The following is a 14,095-nucleotide window of genomic DNA, read 5'->3' as shown; positions in this document are numbered from 1 at the left end:
TCATATCTTCCACATAGGTCATGACAGTTTCATTGGGCATCTGGATGCGGGCCTGGATCGCTCGCTCCGCTCGTTCGTGGCGATCAGCACTTTTATAAGTATCCAAAAGCCAGCAGCGGAATTCTGGCCACGATGTCATCCTTTCCTCGTGATTCATGTACCAGGTACGTGCTCCATCCTCCAAATAGAAGTACACATGCCGTAGTTTGGCCGCCTCGTTCCAGTCGTTCAAAGCAGACATGCGTTTGAAGTCGACCAACCAGTCCTCGACGTCTTCGAGCTCGGTGCCATGAAACGGTGTCGGAACCGGTGGACTTTCGAGGGTGTACCGAGTCACCGGGGGCTTTTCCGTGCCTGTTAAAGTGGTTTGAACGGACGTGCTCATCATACTGGTGTGAACTGTAGGGTCAGCTATGGGTGGCAATCCCCTGATCCTGCGGCCTTCCGATGAACGGGAGTGTTGACTCGCACTGGGCTTGTGATGCCGCTTCCAGGAGGGGTCTGAAACTAAGAGCGTCGGTTTGGCTTGTTTGCCAGAGCGGGGGGCCCACGTGCACTTCTTCTCTGTGGTGTGAGGTTTCACCTTGGCATAAGACCCACTACTACAAGTAGGTGGCAATATATATATATATATATGAATATATATATAAGGGAAAGAAGTGTATACCTAAGGTCTCGTTTTTCCGTGTTTTGACACAATATTATTGAGATCTAACAGACAGTAAGGCCAAGCGATGTACAGGGGAAGTTATTAGAACCAATGGAATGTAAATATGAAGATGAAAAGTGGCTGAAAAAATAACCAGCCGTGAGCAGAAGTCGAACCTACGACCTTCGAATAACGCGTTCCTTGCTCCGAACGCGTTATTTGAAGGTCGCAGGTTCGATTCCTGCTCACGGCTGGTTATTTTTCACCCACTTTTCTTTCTTCTTATTTACATTCCATTGGTTCTAATAACTTCCCCTGTACATTCCTTGGCATTACTGTCTCTTAGATCTCACACACACACACACACACACATATATATATATATATATATATATATATATATATATATATATATATATATGGCGAATGGATAACCGCGTTTTAACCCTGTGAAGCTGTGAAGCCATTTTGCGCCGAGTACTAGGACGCTGCGACTCCAGCGTCCCAGTGTGCCACTGTTACACTGGGCCCATAATCAGGCATGGCACTGGACACTGGCACCCAGTTGCGCTGGTCTTTGCGATAGCACATCATCTAATTTAGCCCAGCTGGGGCCCTCGATTGAAAAACGCGCTATAATTCTAGAAAAGTAACAGACGAAATTATGCCTTCGGGGCTTTACTCAAATTGCGTTTTGACAAGTTTCAGATGTATATTCAGTTATGCAGAGTGCTTAAAGATCATTCAAATGATATTTACAAGTGGCTGCGAAATTCACAACGGCAGTACCCTTGATCTTTCCATTGAATATCCCTCAAAACTTATCTAATTAGGCGACGGCAATGCGGAATTGTAGGTATTAACGCAAATCTTAGCGTGCGGAAGTGTTTATCAATGCCCTTGAAAATTTATCTGGTTAAATAACAGTAACGCAGAACCGTGATTTATAACGCAAAAGAATGCCTATGGTGACTTGTAGGATTGTCTTTTCAAATTTATTTAGTTAATTGACAGTAATGAGGTATTGTAATTACCAGCGCAATGGAACACGTATGGCAGTCTTCATCTATGTCCTCCGAAACTTGTCTTGTTAAATGACACAATTAATGTGGCACAATAAATCATAGTGACATAGAGTGCGTAAAGTGGCCTATATCAAGGTCCTTCGAAGTTTATCTAGTTAAATGACAGTAATGCGGTATCGAAACGTATTACGCATAGGAATGCGTACAGTGGCCCATAAATTTGTGTACGGCTTTTTTACGAGACTGTTCGGCGCACACTTGCATCATAGGAGCGGAATAAGTGCAAACTGTCTGTTTCCCCATTTGTACGAGGTTTGTGAGAAAGGCTTGAGTAAGTATTTTAGGTAATTTATTTTGAATTACTCTAATACATACACCAGTCATAAATAGTTGAGTTAGCTGGCAATCTGAATCTTTTATATAGCATCGAGCGCTATCCGTGGAAATGACAGGATTAGGATTTTGCAATAAACATTTTCAGAATCAAGATGTTGTATTTGGAAAAATTCAAAACACGTTTCCTAGCGGAAGAAATGTATGGCATCAGCGGTGTCTTTTGAAGAACCTTTAAGAGGAACACAGAAAACACAAACGTGACGGAACATTTACTGGATGAAAAAGTTGGCTAAATGCCCACTACCCACTGACACTGTGGCGAGAAGCTGCTGGCAAATCGCCGTTAAGTTCTACTGAATTATGAACACTTTTTTAGGCGAGCAAAGAAGTGTACGAGAGCTTCGAAAAGCAAGTAGCGTTTGTGTCTTTTCAGCGGAGTTGGTTCAGAAATTCGAAGAAAGCGAGCCGATACTGTACCATTTTTGTTGCGATAACAATTGATCTCCGGGTTTCGGTCATCGCCATGCCATTCCATAACTAAGTGTGCCAGGAGTTAAGGAATGCAAACATAGAATATGACCGAAAATTGGATGCTACGCTCGCAAAAGCTGATACGCTCTCAAAAGATGAAAACCTATTCGCGCTTCTCGGCGCATTATTGGTAATCCTATTGTAACCTACCTGTATAACATCTACTCTACTAGCATTCGTCATAGAATCCGGTGAACGTCATGTGACCAGCTTCTTACAGCGCTTCGATAAAGATTACTTGTAGCCTACAGGAGGCTTTACCCACAGCGCTTACACGGGACCCCTTATAATTATAGGGCTGTAGTCACCAAAAGAGGAAAAGTGATGCGATATTCACGAAGTGAATGATGGGGAAGCTTGCTCCGGAGGGTACTTTGATAAACTGCGTATCCTCCGTACATCCACTCGACAATCATACATAGACGTGCTCTAGCTGTGGCAGTGAAGGTATGGACGCTAAAACTCAACAATGATTATTGGTATTGTTAATATTATAGCAAACGTTTTAGAAGCGAAGCTCTTGAAGGCGTGGGTTGGTTGTGACTTGTATGTATGCATGTAAATAGTAACCATCTCAAAGCTTATCCACAGAGTGAATGATGAGTGGAGCGAAGCTTCAGAGGGCTTTATCGGCAAACCGTGATTCATCCGCTGTCCGCGTCCGTCTGTCGTCTGTCTGTTCATCTGTTTGACACACGGACGAACGCATGGACGGACGCATAGATGGACGCATGGACGAACGCAAGGACGGACCCCCAGACGGACACACATATGGACACATGGGCGGACGAATGGACTGACGCACGGGCAGATGGACGGAAGCGTGGACGTAACTGATGGAAGCTTCACCCCACTAATCTCATTCACTCCTTGGATATGCTGTGTTTTTTTGCTGCACCTCCTCCCCGAGCTCGATTAGATCGATCTAAGACCAGATTTTCTGCCCTCAGCTTTTAGGTGACTAAAAAGCGGCTGCTCCCTCTCCCCGTCAAAAAACAAAAACACATCGTGAACACGGAGGAGTCAGTGCTGCAGCCGCCTTCCAAGCCCACCACTCCACCGCCTAAGTGGTTATGTAAGGCGCTTCTTCAATGTTTTCTTTAGGTAGTGGTATTAAGGCGCACTAAGAGAGAGGAAGTGCACCAAGAGTGAGCGCATATGTACGTATGTGTGGTGCTATCAAACTGGAGCACATGCCGAGAGTCGAGCGAGCGCCACCTGCGGCGTTGCTCCATCTAGTGGACGCAATAAAATCAACCTAGAGCACAGCTGTGCCTCTAGTGGGAGCGGCGAGAGCTAGTGTGGCTACTACGACGGAAGTGGTGGACAGGCGTTGAACATAATGAGCAAGCCCTTGTGTTTCATTGCTTTGATAATTCGGCAGGTGTCATGGCGCATGACGCAGGCCTCTCAAAGAGTGCCTGTGGTAGCTCAGGTGTGTTTTGATAAAACCTAACTATGTCATTACCAATGAAGTCAGGATAATTCCCCATTTCACGGATATTTTCGTCGCAATCAAGCACAGGTCATGGAAGGCCACGTAGACACAGCTGCATAGACACGTAGACACGTACAGAGCGGGCCGGGGGGTGCTCGACCTACAGAAGGACTGACTATATGTGAGGCTCAACCTCTGGGTATTCGGTGATGCCTCGATTGCCGTAGATGGAACTATAACGCCTTGAGTTCTGGAAGTCACCTCGCTCGCACTGGGTGCTGCAGCGAGTAAAGTTAGTCACTTTGACAAAAGCTTCCATGAAAACTTTTCAGTGAGTGATCAATGTGAAAAAAAACTGTACATTATTGTGGGAACACCCATCAAGAGATAAGTGCTGGAGCATGAGAATCAGTATCTCCTCGGTGAAAAAACACCGCCCAAAGCACGCTTACCAGATGGAAAAGATGGGTGACGCGAAGCCCTTGAAAGCGCGTCCTTTGGAGTAGAAAGGCTGAGAAATAGAGAAGTGCGACAGAGCTTGAGAATAAACAGATAAACTGTGACGAGGTAGGATTCTACACCGGGTAAGCAGGATCAATACCCGTGGGATAATCATGATCAATAACCAATAGCCCAGTGGTTATTATTCACTAAAGCGTTGACTGTCCGACACATATATTTATTTGCAGACGTGTGAAACATTTTTTCATCGCAGGACATTTGGCTTGTGCTCGAATTTACACAGTAATAATTTAGACATTATCAGTAGTCACTGCTGATATTATCAACAGTTTTATGTTCATCCCCTGATGAAAGTCATTTTGTTTGGCTGTAGCAACCTCACTGAGCAAGTGCTTCTGCGTCACAAGCCTTTCCGCGCAGTGTCACCGCAAAAAACGCGCGCTAAAACTGGTAGAAAAACGCGCGCCACATTGGAGCCATACAACACGTGAGACCTTTTTATGAAGCGGCCGTGGCATGGGAATGTATGTTGTATTATAGTCTACAGCACACCTATCTATCTGGCAGCCAGGCGCCTTAAACGGTATGCTCTCACTCCCAAAGATGCCAATATTTGTCCTAGACAGCCAAGGCATGCCTCACTAGCATGACAAGCAGTAGCTTTGATAATTTTGAACGCGAAAAGCGCCTATCCACGGAGCGCCCGCTTAGAAGAACTCATTTTGGTACCACAGCGCCGTGTTCGGATGCAACAACAACCAGCACAAAAGTGAAAGATTGTAGAAATCTGCCTGTGAAGTTCACAGCGCATCGCGGAAATTGTGCTGGTGCAGTGGTTTCACGTTTCACCAATTGCTATCCACAAAAAAACAACCGTGCGTCGTCGCCAATGGATGAATGTTGTGAACAGAAAAGACTATGAGCCTAGTAAATACGCGCGAGCAAGTACAATCACTGCGCGTATTCGAACGTGACGCCAACTATCGCGCTTACAAGACGTCGTCTGGGCACCACTTCACCGTCTTAGAATGCGGAAACAACCAGCGCAAAACTAAAATATTACTCAGCACTGTCTGTGGATTTGCAACACAATGCGGAAATCATGACGGTGCGGTGTTTTCCGATTGCAGATTTCCATCCGCAACGAAAAACGCTGAGCTCAGCTGCCAGTGGATATCATTGCAATCGGCAGGGAAAACTAAGAGCGCAGTAAAAGTGTACGAGTAAGTATATTTATTGCGTATATTCAAGCACAATGCCAGCTATTCTCTTTACAGCAGCGATTCGCGTGCAGCATTCCTGTAGTAGGCAGCACCGAATTATCGCCGTATTCTTTCCGAAGCCGCATGCGAGTATTAGTATATATTACTACTTACGCATGCATGCACGCACTGCGCACGTTTAGTACAATCGTAACAACGTACTATCGCGATGCAAAGAGACATGACGGGCGCGGAAAGCTTGGCTTTAGAACTCAGTCGAACTGCGACATGCCTTGGCTGATTTGTGGGGTTTAACGTCCCAAAACCACCATATTATTATGAGAGATGCCGTAGTGGAGGGCTCCGGAAATTTTGACCACCTGGGGCTCTTTAACGTGCACCCAAATCTGAGCACACGGGCCTACAACATTTCCGCCTCCATCGGAAATGCAGCCGACACAGCCGGGATTCAATCCCGCGACCGGCGGGTCAGCAGCCGAGTACCTTAGCCACTAGACCACCGCGGCGGGGCGACATGCCTTGGCTGTAACTAGGCGAATGTGTGCTTTAGGTCGGCGTCACCGTAGTATTTTAAAAGTTTGTTCTGGCTGGTACTTCGCACCGCGTGTGTGTTCCGAGTGCCCGGCATGACGAGCAATCGATAGACACATGCGGTCACTGAGCGCAAGTTGGAGAGAGATTATACCGCTACGTTGACGCCGGCTTTCAGCAAATATACTGCCTTGCCACAGCCAAGGCACCCCGTAGTTCGACTGTTTCGCAAGCAACACTTCCTGCTGTTCGCGTTTCTTTCAATCACTGTAGTATGTACCTCATGAAGTTGCTTCCGCAGTCTGGAATGCACGTGCTGTAAACAATCCGGACTGTAGTGGAAAGTCTCCTCGACGCTTCACACAAAATCAGCACACAGTTCCAGCAGAGTTAGAGCGCGAAACATACTTACAGCCAAACTCGGGTTGTAGTTTCGCGCACGATTTACGAAGCGTCTGCTAGCGTGGCAGCGCAGGTTGTTGCTTCACCGCGCTTTCAACAGATGGCGAGACGCGCTTTTCACTATGACAGCATGCACTGAGCTCACTGTGTTCTGGTTTATAGCAAGATGATGAAAAGGGGCTGCGAGGGTGAGGAGAAAGTAACCGAGCAGCGGAGAGGCTAAAATAAAGCATAGCCATGTAGAATGCCGTACAGCAGCTACAAACGCTATACATAGGTGCTTTTTGTAGCAATCACTGATTACAATTCTCGCAGAGGCTGGAGAATGGCTGCTCCCCCTAGATATGCTCGTATGAAACCTGAGCCATATATATTACCTTTACTGTGTGCTGAATAGAGAAGACTTGAAAGCTAGACTCCGCGGGCGGTTGTCCTCACGGAAGCGAGGTCCTTGACCTGCTGTATCAGCACATTACCATGAAATATCCTGTTGCAGTAACACCATCTAAGGTGCCTAGATGAAACAAGTTTACAAGGTAGCGACGCCCTCCCTTTTCTTCCTCGCTTATTTGCCTGAAGCGCCCCCTAGAAGGTTTAAAACTTTTATCCAAAAGCGAATGTGTGGGTTCTATTGCTACGGTGAATAGATGTAATTGAAACAAAATGGAACGAAATCAGACGTAGAATAAACAGTTACCTTTATGAACATAAACGGCACAACACAAGAGCAAGCGGGATGTGCGTTACTCAACCGGCAACGTTGTGCAGTTCTATACATTACACCACTAGCCATGGCGTCTCGCGTAGTACATTTTAGTTCCACGGCCGCGGTATTTCGTCCAGTTCTAACTACTCCACTTCTCCGATTGTGTTCTGTTCGTGCTCTGTCACAGTGAACGTGCTTCTTGCTGGATCCTGTAAGTGGCCACAGGGCGTGACGTTGTGACGATTGATTACAACCGGCTTGTGCTCACGCAAGAAAAAAAAAACTACGGCCAGACTGGTACGAACACTCGTCCAGCAGCACTGCGATGACGTTTTTTTTAAATGTGCCCATTTGGACAATCGTGATGCCAAGTGATTCTGATGCGGTGCTGGGAACTTCCTGAAAAGTGAGAGTTCTACTGGTGAGGTGTCTCGACGCAGCGCGTTTCGGCTCAAGCAGGAACTGGTCAAGAGTGAAATGTTTCTGAAGATGAGTTGATTAGAACCTACAGCTGCTCTGTATACGTGCATACCCACATGTATTTGTACCAACTGGCATGCACTAGACACGCATTAGACGCATGCCTGGCGTTTCAATAAAAAACGACAAGTGAACTCGCTTCGCAGATCCGCGTCGACACACGTTGACAGAGTTGCACGAAAGCATTCGCGTGAAATGGTTCATAGTTGAACTTCATGGTGCGCTTCATCTCGGAAAGCACGAGGTAAGTTGAAGAGAGCGAAACCATTTTCTGTTGTTTACGGCAACGCAGCATTGCTGAAAAACGCAGATGTTGCATTGAACGAGCATAGAGAAACAATCTTGGTTGACTTAGCGCACACCGAAACGCTCCTCCTCTTCAGTTTATGTTCTGGCTACGATTTTGTCTTTGCTCACGGCGAGAATCCGGCTGGAGCCATATGCGCATGCGTACTCGTTTTGAACCTTTTGGATACTAATAAATAACACCACCAGCCATTTGCAAGATCACGTGCAAGTAATGCACCAATTACAGACGCGGATGGCAGAGAAAAAAGAGGCGTAATCGAGAGAGTGAGGAGGACGGCTCGAGAACAATGAGTGACGCTACCTTGTTTCATCTAGGGACCTTAACACCACCTTCACCACACCGCCACCAAGCGGATGTGCACGTATCGCTCGGTATTGTGACGAAATAGTGAACACCAGTTGCTGCACTGGAACAGGCTGCTGCCGGTTCTCTCCACGAGCAGCTAGAAGGAAGGGTTTTGATGTCTTCAGACTGCTCAGACGTTATAGACGGCTCCGCCACTGCAGCGTGCACTACCACGGCTTGGGCGAAAACACGGTAATGTCGGCTTTCGTTCACGACGAGCTCCACCGCACAAGAGCCAGCACATCTCTACCTATCTGCTGACGTTGTGGCTGAAGACCTTTCTAAGCAAGCAGTGGCAGTTCTCTGCGACTACAAGTCAGCGTTCCAGAGCCTTGTTAACAAATGGGAATCTGGGCATTCGGAATCCTTCTTGAGATCCAAGTTCCCAGCATTGGCTGCCGCACGCGTTTTCATTCCATGCAATTGGATGACGGCTCAGGTAAGAATCGCCAGTTATAAGCAAGTATTAGCCTTGGCACAACTACTCACTACCCTGGTTAGTAGGTTAGATGAGCCGTTACTGCCTCTGATGTTTCGAGGCAACGATTTGAGCAACTGCTCGGAAACGTCCTTCCAGATTCCAGAGTGGCGAACGTAAACCATCCCAAACCTCTTCCCGACAATAGCATTTCTGCGCAGGATCTTCATCCCCACGTGGGTTGGGTGTGGATTGCGGCACGCTTGTAAGCCAAGAAATGGTCCCCCGTCCTCAGCCTGGCAATGTTGCGGTGAGCCGGAGACATATGAGCACCTTTTCTGTACTTGCTAAGCGTTCGTGCACGAACGCTTAAGCACAGAGCACCTTCTCTGTGCTTGCACTTGCCTGTAGAACAGGGCGCCCCTGTGACTACCCACAACGACATCCTGTCGCCTTCGCCTTACAGCCCCTCGACTGTGCACGCTCTGTTGAAGTTTCTGGGGGTGGCCTGGCTCAGGCTTGGCCCGTGTTACTATTTTTTGGTCATTGAAAACTTTCGTCCAATACGATGAAGTGAAAAAGCACTGCGCGAACTCTTCGATCATGTTCTCAAGCTGCTCTCGTTGCAGTGTTGAAAGCTCTCCGTCACTGTAGATTGATTGAAGGATGGTTTCAACTGTTGCAGAGCTGGTTGGACTTCATCAACAGCACAAACATCGGCTATTTTCACATAATACTGCAGGGATGCTGCGGCTGTCCCCTTCACCTTGTGTTGTACTTCACGGCAAAAGTTTGTCAATAGGGCATCCGCACATCCATCGTGAAAGCTCACCAGACCTCGCACCACGCATATTCTCTTTTCAATCAGCATTCAGATGTTTCCATCTACTAAGCCATCACAATCACGAAAAACGTCGCTTTTCACAAGGAGTGACACACTGCAACTTAGAGGTACGGTCACACCTTCGTCAACAACACGGAGAGGTGAAACGCTTGGTGGTTCCGTATGGCATGTTGCGACTGCGTATTTTGTAGAAAACAAACTTTTAAATTCTTGTAAGGAAAATATTGCGCTGTTTTTCGCAAAACGTCCATACCTATAATCAGTTGACGGGGAGACTCCACGGGGGCAATAAAAGTACCAGCGTGCACAATTCCTTTTATCCCTATTCTTTCTGTACACAAACCCACTGGGCAGACTAAGTGCCCTCCGGCGGTGCGTATGTGTGGTCCGGTTCATTCCACCAGCACCTTTTTCAACTTCTTTGCGAGGACGCTAATGAACACAATGTAGTTTGCACCAGTGTCTATCAGCGCAAGAGCCTCGAGGTCTTCGATAGTGACTAACAGTTTGGATGTGGCGTGCCTATTACTGCACTTACCCGTCGTTGCATAACTACCGTCGTCTGGTCAGGTCGGTGATGGAGGATCTTCCGTCTTCCAAGAATCAGTGGCCTATCCTCCGTAGGTCTTTGGTTCAAGTTTTCCCGCCGCGTGCTACACGACGTATCGGAAGATCTCATGACGGACGAGCATTCGGCGACCGATAGCACATTTGTGCTGACGACCGTGACTCCCGTGGTTGGGTATCCTGCAGAGTATGGTGCAAAGACAGGAACCTTTAGATATCGTAAGGGCGCTCACCGTTCCGGAGACAAGGTGCGTTGACTGGGATGCCTCGCAGTCCCACTCGATGGTACTGGCAAGCCCAATAATGTGGATCTGCCTCTCCAAAGTAGTAACACAGGGGCCGTCGGTCTGCAGTGCGCCAAACGTCACTCTTACGTGGTCTCGCTTCAGGCATTGCTGGTGGCGTACTAGGGAAAAATGTCCGGGGCATGACGGTGGTGACTACTTTATGGTTCGCGTGTCATACGTCCTCTCGTGCAACTTGTGCGTACGATAACTGATGCTGAGGTACTGGTTGTGCGTGCTGATGTACCTGGGGCTGCGGCTGAAGAATCGCTTCCCGCACTTCTTGACGTATAACGTCCGCAAGTGAGCGCATCGCTGGAGTGCCTTGAGTCAGTTGCATTTTCTGCAGCTCTTCCCGGATGACACCCTCACCAACTTGTGCAACAGATCGATGTTGCTTGTGAGGCTTGCTGACACTGTGGTACCTAATGAAACAGCTACGCCTCTTTTGTACTGGCAGTGTCTTTTTCATCATAGTTGCCTCGGATCTGAATTAAGCCACAGAGCGGGGCTAACTACGCCCCAACCTGCAAAAAGTTCCTCTGTTACTCCACGCTTGAAGTGTCGCTGATATGATATGTGGGGTTTAACGTCCCAAAACAACCATGTGATTATGAGAGACGCCATGGTGGAGGGCTCCGGAAGTTTCGGCCACCTGGGACTCTTTAACGTGCACCCGGATCTGAGCACACTGGCCTACAACAATTCCGCCTCCATCGGACATGCAGCCGCTGCAGCCGGGATTCAATCTCATGACCAGCGGGTCAGCAGCCGAGCACCTTAGCCAGTAGACCACCGCGGCAGGGCATGAAGTGTCGCAACTTTTTATTATCCATTATTGGGTCAGCTCAGCCAAAGTGTCGGGACATGTCTTCAATGTACACGGGCTCGCTCTCGTTGTTTTCTTATTTGGTTTCTCGTCTTTAGGGCAGCCTCTGCCCTTTCTCTGCGGTCTGTGTTTCTGTAGGTAGCAAGGAGCTCGCTCAGGAAGTCATCCCTTAAGAGGAAGGACGCTTCGTGGTTCTCAAACCACGTACGCGCAGAATCTGGCAGTGCTGCGTAGACGTAACGCAGTTTTCTGGCTTCGTCCCAACCATTCAGCCTCGCGACGCGTTCGAAGCTCTTGAGCCAGTCCTCAGCATCTTTGACGATGTCGCCGTGAAAGATTTCTGGTGTCCGCGGTAGATTTATGACGACGTGTGATGCTAATGTCGCCGCCGGGGTGACCATTGTAGTAGCTTTTCGACTTACGGTCTCTACTGGTCTTGACGAATCGAAGACAGGGTTGAACGCGGGTTCCTCACCACGCAGCTGGCGGCTTGCGGTTGTGGACAAGTGTTAAGTTCACTTGCTCTAATCTTCGAATATCTGCGCTAAGCTACCTAGCTTTATGTGGGCTTCAAATCATTACCCCGCACCTCGACCAGTTTGTAGCAAACAAATACAGCGCCTTCAGTTAAAACAACTGTTTATTTAGGACGAACGTGTGCCCGTTAACTCAGCTATTCAACTTACGAAGAAGTCCTACGCTCACTCATCGAAACTTCGTCGACGTCCTCTTCAACCTTTTTTTTCTCGTGCCGATAAATCTATGAGCTACCAGTCTTCTTCAGAACATGGTATGGTGACGCGCTCAGTTCAGCGTTTTAGTGCGCAGTTTGCTTGTCTGCTGTGTGGCGTAATATACAAAAACAAGAACCGGCCTGTGAGTACAGAAGGTGCCAGACAACTTGTAGCAATGTACAATCAATTCAACTAGAGAGTTTCAAACATTCACAATAATGATCAGAATAAAGGCATAACAACTCTTGAATGAAAGACCAAAAACAGGCATGGAAAAATTAAAGTTTAAATTTGCTGATTTCATCTGGCTGCGCGGTATGCGATACCATTTCACCAGCAACAACTTATCTTAGTTTTGAATAAACACAAAGTTTATCCAATGAACACCTACCAAGCCAGAAATCATTTGGTTCCTTGGAGCCCTGGCAATGAGAACTTTTTCAAAGAAAATATAATACAATAACTTTATATTTAAGATCACTAAGTGACCATTTAGGTAAAAGCAATGTTATCCTTGTGATATAGGAGTGAAAAAAAATTAAAAGGTTCTAAATAAAAATTCAATTAGGCGGATATATATTGTGTATAAAAAATAGTTTCAGTGAACAGAATTTTCTACAATCTAGTGATGTAATCTTTGCATTAGGTTGTTATGCCAGAATGTAAGACTAATAGGTAACAGCAAAAAACTGCAAGTCCAGGTAAGTCGTAATACAAAAAGTCATTCTCGAATGCACAGCTATGCGATAGCTCAAGTTCATGTAAGCCCAAAAATAGCCTTACTTGTAAATATGCAATCATTATTATGCAATAATTGTGAGCAAACGTTACAAACCATAAAGAACACTTAAAAAAGCTAGCGGTGGCTTAGCTTGGCGGTGCCAGCACATACATAGCGTGAGCTAAGGTGGCGCTGCTAAACTTGGCGTTTACGTATGGTACAGCTACCAATTTGCAATATTTCATAAGCCACAGTGTTTCACACACATTGTAAACATAGCCGAGCGGATTGCTTAGGACATCCGTCCCGAAGGTCCCCGCCCCACTGGCGCTTCTCTTGAGTTTCGCCGTTCCAATTGGCGAACCTTGATGTCATCTATGACTCTTTTCGCTTGAGCTGTTATGGTACGTAACGCCATTCAGCCTCCCGGCACCACCACTTTGCTTGACATACCACCTTTTGTTCCATGTCTTCACAACGCGTATAGTTTTCTTGTTTTTGTTGTTTTTACGTTAAAGAGCGAACTAACAGACAACTGCTTCGTGATCCTGTAAGCTCAGCTTCTCAAATCTTCTGTGCCTTTGAGCAGCAATATTCATCTCCATCTCTATGGTAATACCATACTGGAAACGCTTGCTGAACTAAAGCAATGGCGCGGTAGAGGCGGAGAAAGAAGAGAAAAGCAGCGTGGCTCGAGGTGAACGAGTCATAGGTTACAACCGGAATGCGTCTGCTGTGGCTGTGGCGTCACTACTCTGTAATGCATAGACTGGCGAGACGCGCACATTTACTGATCCTCGCGCAAGCACCACTGCGCAGCGTAAGCCACGCGGCGCTTCTCAACCTCGTACAGTTTAACTCACGCTAAAAATTGTTCTTGTGCTAAAGTTTATACGAAGTGGTCAGGGTCGTTGAACACTGTGCCGGATGGGTCTGCATGTAGGACACATTTCACATGTGGTGCTTGGCAAATTAATGGCATAATTTTCGCACTTGAAAATTATGCTTGGAGATATTCGTAAAAAAGTTTCTTCAGCAATAAAGTGTCGTACACCGTGGTCCACTGAGACATCAGTAACGTATTGCCGTCACAAAAGTGATGTAAAAAAGAAATTCCACGCGATCAGAAGAAAAAGTTTCGTAAATGGTAGTTGAACCTTCCACTTCTCGGTGTGCAGCCACGGATACCAGACCTATCATTCCTTACTTTACAGCTGTTAGAACTCTAGCAGAGCTCTAATTATTGGTTGGAATACTTTG

At 46.9% G+C, this 14,095-nt stretch overlaps 1 protein-coding gene across 3 annotated transcripts in view; it reads left to right on the top strand.

Annotated features, from left to right (window-relative positions):
- The first annotated feature begins 1,881 nt into the window (after positions 1 to 1,881).
- The window catches only part of LOC142785149 (uncharacterized), a 128,613-nt gene continuing 116,399 nt past the window's right edge, over positions 1,882 to 14,095 (top strand). For all 3 annotated transcript variants that reach the window (XM_075883613.1, XM_075883605.1, XM_075883601.1), the window contains exons 1-2: positions 1,882 to 2,005; positions 5,572 to 5,664. The gene's annotated coding sequence lies outside the window, so the exon portion shown is untranslated. The remainder of the gene's footprint in view (positions 2,006 to 5,571; positions 5,665 to 14,095) is intronic.

The sequence above is a fragment of the Rhipicephalus microplus genome, chromosome 2, assembly GCF_043290135.1.
Source record: "Rhipicephalus microplus isolate Deutch F79 chromosome 2, USDA_Rmic, whole genome shotgun sequence".
Classification (NCBI taxonomy): domain Eukaryota; kingdom Metazoa; phylum Arthropoda; class Arachnida; order Ixodida; family Ixodidae; genus Rhipicephalus; species Rhipicephalus microplus.
The sequence above is the reverse complement of the archived record's forward strand: the minus strand, read 5'-3'. Positions and strand labels throughout refer to the sequence as shown.